The sequence below is a fragment of the Theropithecus gelada genome, chromosome 16, assembly GCF_003255815.1.
Source record: "Theropithecus gelada isolate Dixy chromosome 16, Tgel_1.0, whole genome shotgun sequence".
Taxonomy (NCBI): domain Eukaryota; kingdom Metazoa; phylum Chordata; class Mammalia; order Primates; family Cercopithecidae; genus Theropithecus; species Theropithecus gelada.
Window position 1 is genome coordinate 23,486,137 of NC_037684.1, and position 6,487 is coordinate 23,492,623.

General features: G+C 40.0%; 1 pseudogene; it reads right to left on the minus strand.

Annotated features, from left to right (window-relative positions):
* Positions 1 to 1,306: 1,306 nt before the first annotated feature.
* Positions 1,307 to 1,582, minus strand: LOC112609843 (annotated as a pseudogene).
* Positions 1,583 to 6,487: the final 4,905 nt, after the last annotated feature.

Genomic DNA, 6,487 nt, shown 5'->3' on the forward strand with positions numbered 1-6,487 from the left:
GAGTTTCGCTCTTGTTGCCTAGGCTGGAGTGCAACGGCACCATCTCAGCTTGCTGCAACCTCCGTCTCCTGGGTTCAAGTGATTCTCCTGCCTCAGCCTCCCAAGTAGCTGGGATTATGGGCACGCACCACTACGCCCAGCTAATTTTTGTATTATTAGTAGAGATGGGGTTTCACCACATTGGCCAGGCTGGTCTTGAACTCCCGACCTCAGGTGATCCACACACCTCAGCTTCCCAAAGTTCTGGGATTACAAGTGTGAGCCCCTGCTCCCGGCCCAAATGTACTATTTTGATAGAAGCAGAGACTATGTGGGGACAAGGGGTTTATGGAAATCTCTATGCCTTCTGCTTAGTTTTTTTTTTAAAAAAAACAATAAGTTTATTTAAACAACAAGACACTTGAAGGGAAAACTATCTATCGAGGATTCCTTTTTTTTTTTTTTAGAGTAATTTCTCCCTACTTAAAGATAGATTGCCCTACATGTAACAGCTATGTACAAAAAAGTTATAAAATTGTCCTTGGCTTTATAATGACAAATGAAAAACATTAAAATTCTCCAACTGAACAAGGTATGCAAGGATTTTTATGTGTGTGTGTGTGTTTTTTTTTTTGTTTGTTGTTGTTGTTAAAACAGTGAGAGCAAAATAACTTACTGGAATATAAAGGTAGAAGTTGAATGAACATGCAACTAATGGAGAAAGGAGATATTTTCACAGAATCCGTATTTTTCCCCATCCCGTCTCCACTTGATGCCAATCAAAACATACCATTGGCTGTTCAGTTTTTTAAAATGCAGTACGCTTGTGCACATATATCAGTTACTTTATGTACATAAAGGAATGGGGAAGGGGGAAATCAAAGAATAGAGAAAACGGTATTGTAATAGTCAGGATGCGGTGGAACCAAATTGCAATTTTCTAATTCAGAATGTAATCTTGTAATCTTGGTCTTTAAAGAACTGAGCGCTGGAGTAAAGAAGCAGATTCGGGCCGGGTGCGGTGGCTCACGCCTGTAATCCCAGCACTTTGGGAGGCCGAGGTGGGTGGATCACGAGATCAGTAGTTTGAGACCAGCCTGGACAACATGATGAAACCCCGTCTCTACTAAAAATACAAAAAAATTAGCTGGGCATGGTGGCACACGCCTGTAATCCCAGCGACTTGGGAGGCTGAGGCAGGAGAATTGCTTGAAACTGGAAGGTGGAGGTTGCAGTAAGCCGAGATTGCGCCACTGCACTCTAGCCTGAGCAATAAGAGCAAAACTCCATAAAAAAAAAAAAAAAAAAAAAAAAGCAGTTTCCCTTTTCAGTAGATACCTCCCGTCTGCTGCTGGAACACATCAACTGTATCTTCAGCCTCCAGTTCCAACTGTGCAGGTGTGTCTGTATCTGATCAGATCAGAATCTGATCTGCCTCATTGACAAACCCTGTCGTTCACAATAGGCTTTTATTAGTTTACTGAGTGGTATATGCCTCTTAATCTTAAACTTCACCACAGAACCATCCTGCCCCACCACCTTCAAATTAATATAATCATTTGTTCTCAGTCTTGACTCCTTCCTCGGGCTTTTCATCGGCCATGGCGAGCGCCGGAGTGTCCTCAGCTGCTGCTTCACAAAAGAGGTACCAGATCCTCACCAAATGAGCACACAAGCAGCATCAGGAGGGGCAGAAGAACCCTTCTGCTCAGTTTTGCTGTGAATCTATCCAGTGTACATCCTACAGGCAATTGAGATATTATGACACTATAATGACTCTGTGCTAATAAATTAGAAATTTTGGATAAAGTGGTCAACATTTTTGAAAAACACAACAAATCTTATGGAACACTATGTATAATCCTCTATCTATTAGAAAAATTGTATCAGCAATTAAACATTTTCCTACAAAAAACACTTCCAGATGGTTTAGCTGCTTAATTCTTCCGAACATTAAATAAAGAAATAACACCAGTTTAACACAAACTCCTTCAGAGACTAGAAGGAACACTTCCTAACTTTTTGGATGAGGGCAGCATAACCTTGATATTAAAACTGAACTAGGACATTACACAAAATGATAATTGCGGAACAATTTCTGTCAAAACATAGACACAAAATCCTAAACAAAAATAATAGCAAATCAAATTCAGTACTAAATAAAAAATGATAATGCATCATGACAAATTTTAATTCATTCCAGAAATGTAAGGTTGACTTCACATTTGAAAATCAGTTATATAAGTGACTGCATTAAAAGTATAAAGGAGCAAAATCATATTTCAGTAGATGTTTAAAAAGCAATTCATAACAATTCAACATTTATTCATGATAAGAATTCTTAGCAAGGTAAGAATAAAAGGAAATTTTCTTAATCTGATAGTAAATTTTAAAAACACAGCAAACTTTACATTTTATGGCATAAAGTATTAAAAATGATCCCTTTGAGACTGGAACAAATTGAGGATGTCCACCACCACCATTTCTGTTCCATATTGTATGGGAGTCCTAGCCAGTGCAATAAGGCAAGAAAAAGAAGTAAAAAGGGTAAAGTTTGAAAAGAAAAAAATAAAACTGTGGCTCTTCATTGATAACATGATTGTGTAGGTAGAACATTTTTAAAAACTAAGTGCCAGGCCCAGTGACTCACGCCTGAAATCTCGGTGCTTTGAGAGGCCAAGGCAGGATAATCACTTGTAGCCAGGAATTTTAGACCAGCCTGGGCAATATAGGGAGACTACAAAAAATTTAAAAATTCGCCAAGGGTGGTGGTTGCATGCCTGTGATCCTAGCTACCTGGGAGACTGAGGTGGGAGGATCACTTGGGCCCAGGAGGTTGAGGCTGCAGTGAGCCATGATTGCACCACTGAACTCCAGCCTGGACAACAAAGCAAGACTTTGTCTCAAAAAACAAACAAACAAACAAAACCCTAAAACTACAGATATGCTATAAGTTAATAAATTTAGCAAGGTTCCTGGAAACAAGGTTGACATTGAAAAATTTCCATAAGTGGGCAATAGCAATTAGAGAATGAAAAAAAAGTCAATGAAAAAAAATCAAATCCCAAACACCTAGGAATAAATCTGACAAAATATTCTCATAATTTTTTTTCTTTTTTTTTAACTAGAGATGAGGTCTCACCCTGTTGCCCAGCTGATCTCAGATTCCTGGGTTCAAGCAATCTTCCCAGCCTCGGCCTTCCAAAGTGCCGGGATTACAAGCACGACCCACCACACCTGGCCTATGCTCATGATTTTATAAGAAAACTATAGAATATTAATGAAAGGGGACAAAGACCTTTTAAAAAATACAGAGAGATACACTGTGTTCATAGATTGCTAGTGTCATATTATAACATGGCCAGTTCTCACCTCAATTGACCTACAGATTCAATACAACCTAATATAACCTCATTTCCTGCTGGTAGGAATGTGAAATGGTATAACTTCTTTGGAAAACAGCTGTACATTTTCTACAAAGGATAAACATAAGGTTACTTGTGGCCCAACAATTCTAATCCTAGGTATATATTCGAGGAAAACATGTTCATACAAAAATTTGTGCATGAATGTTCAAAGTAGCATTATGCATAATAGCCCAAATGTGGAAAAAACAGATGAATAGATAAAGAAATGTGGTATATCCATGGAATGAAATATTACTCAATCGTGAGCAAGATTGAAGTACTGACAGGAGCTACAACATAGATCAACTTTGCAAACATTATGCCACATGAAAGAAGCTACTCACAAAAGACCACACGTTTGGCCGGGCGCAGTGGCTCACGCCTGTAATCCCAGCACTTTGGGAGGCCTAGGCGGGCAGATTATGAGGTCAGGAGATCGAAACCACCCTGGCTAACACGGTGACACTCCATCTCTACTAAAAATACAAAACATTAGCAGGGCATGGTGGCGGGTGCCTGTAGTCCCAGCTACTCAGGAGGCTGAGGCAGGAGAATGATGTGAACCTGGTAGGCGGAGCTTGCAGTGAGCCAAGATCACACCACTGCACTCCAGCCTGGGCAACGAGGCGAGACTCCATCTCCAAAAAAAAATTTTTAAAAGACCACATGTTTATGATTCCATTTATATGAAATATCCAGAACAAGCTTATCTATAAAGACAGAAAAATAGAATTAGTGATTGTCTAGGCTTGGGGGTAGAGTGGGAGAGAAAACGGAGTGACTATTGATGGATATGGAGGTTTTCTTAGAGGGTGATGAAAATATTGTAAAATTGATTGTGGTGACAGCTGTACAACTCTGTAAATATATTAAAAATCTATTGAATTATACACTTATTTACATGGGTGAATTATGTGGTATGTGAATTACATCTCAATAAATCTATTTTGTAAAAAAGTTTTTTTTTTTTTTTTTTTNGACAGCTGTACAACTCTGTAAATATATTAAAAATCTATTGAATTATACACTTATTTACATGGGTGAATTATGTGGTATGTGAATTACATCTCAATAAATCTATTTTGTAAAAAAGTTTTTTTTTTTTTTTTTTTGAGACAGAGTCTCGCTCTGCTGCCCGGGCTGGAGTGCAGTGGCGTGATCTTGGCTCACTGCAAGCTCCACCTCCCGGGTTCATGCCATTCTCCTGCCTCAGCCTCCCGAGTAGCTGCGACTACAGGCGCCCGCCACCTCGCCCGGCTAGTTTTTTTGTATTTTTTAGTAGAGACGGGGTTTCACCGTGTCAGCCAGGATGGTCTCGATCTCCTGACCTCGTGATCCGCCCGTCTCGGCCTCCCAAAGTGCTGGGATTACAGGCTTGAGCCACCGCGCCCGGCCTGTAAAAATGTTTTTAATCCTTGAAGGTTCTTTTCTTTTTCTTTTCTTTTCTTTTCTGTGTTTGTTTATTTATTTATTTATTTGTTTATTTATTTATTTATTGAGATGGAGTCTCCCTCTGTCACCCAGGCTGGAGTGCAGTGCAGAATCTTGGCTCACTGCAACCTCCACCTGCCAGGTTCAAGTGATTCTCCCACCTCAGCCTTCCGTGTAGCTTGGATTACCAGCATCCACCACCATGCCCAGCTAGTTTTTGTATTTTTAGTAGAGACAGGGTTTCACCATGTTGGCCAGCCTGGTCTCCAACTCCTGACCTGAAGTGATCCACCTGCGTCAGCCTCCCAAAGTGCTGGGATTACATTTTGGTGGAAATCAACAAGCTGATTCTAAAATGTATAGGGAAATGCAAAAGGCCAAAACTAATCATCATAAATAAGTACAAAAATGAAGGACTTAAACTACCTGTTAGTGAGACTTATTACAAAACTCTAGTAGTGAAAACAGTTGGTATCGGCAAACTTACAGACAAATAGACCAATGCGACACAACAAAGAGTTCAGAAACAGACCCACATCTATACGGTCCAGTGAAATGACATAAGGAAAGAATGACCTTTTCAACAAATGATACTGCATACATTTAATATTTATGTGGGAAAAAAATGAACTTTGACTACTACCTTAGGCCATATAGAAAAGTTCGTTCTAGGTAGATTATTAATCAAAATGTGAAGAACAATGGAAACAGACTTTCCAAATTCTGAAAAAAAAAGCATTTGTCACCTAAACTTTTATACCCAGTAAATTTATAATTCAAATGTAAGGGTAGATTAAAGACATTTTCAGATGTACACCTTCTCACAAATCTATTGGAAGATTAGCTCCTGAAAAAACAAGAGAATAAAACACAAAAGAGGAAGACATGGGCTTCAGGAAATGGGGGAATCCAATCTTGGAAGGATGGTGCAGGAGATTACAGCTTGAGGGCTGTTCACCTGGGCTGGAGAGCAACCAATTGGGATTAGGATGGATGGAAAGCCTTCAGAAGAGATTACTTCAAGAAAAGGAAACGAACAGAATTCTTGATGTGTCTGAATATCCTAACGGGGGATTTGGACCACTGGGATTGACATGGTGGTAATTACATGGAAGACTAAATGAACATCAGCAACAACACAAGATAAGCATGAACTCCAGAAGAACAAAGAGCAAAAGTGATCATAGCACATGACACAGCTCAGATAAGAATGACTATTATGTAGTTATAGTAAGGTCCACATTGAATATTGGCTAAACAAAATTATCATGCAACCACATTGGGAGACTGGTAAGACTGGAAGTGTGACTGAATGTGGTAAAGGTGAGGAGTCAAAGAGAACTAAATTGGCCAGGCACAGTGGCTCACACCTGTAATCTCAGCACTTTGGGAGGCTGAGGCAGGCAGATCACCTGAGGCTGGGAGTTCGAGCCCAGCCTGGCCAACATGGCAAAACCCTGTCTCTACTAAAAATACAAAAATTAGCTGGGCATGGTGGCATTTGCCTGTAATCCCAGCTACTTGGGAGGCTGAGACATGAGAATCACTTGAACCTGGGAGGCAGAGGTTGCAGTGAGCCTGGATTGCACCAGTGCATTCCAGCCTGGGTGACAGAGCAAGACTCTGTCTTAAAAAAGAGAGAGAGAGAGAGAGAGAGAGATTGAGAGAGA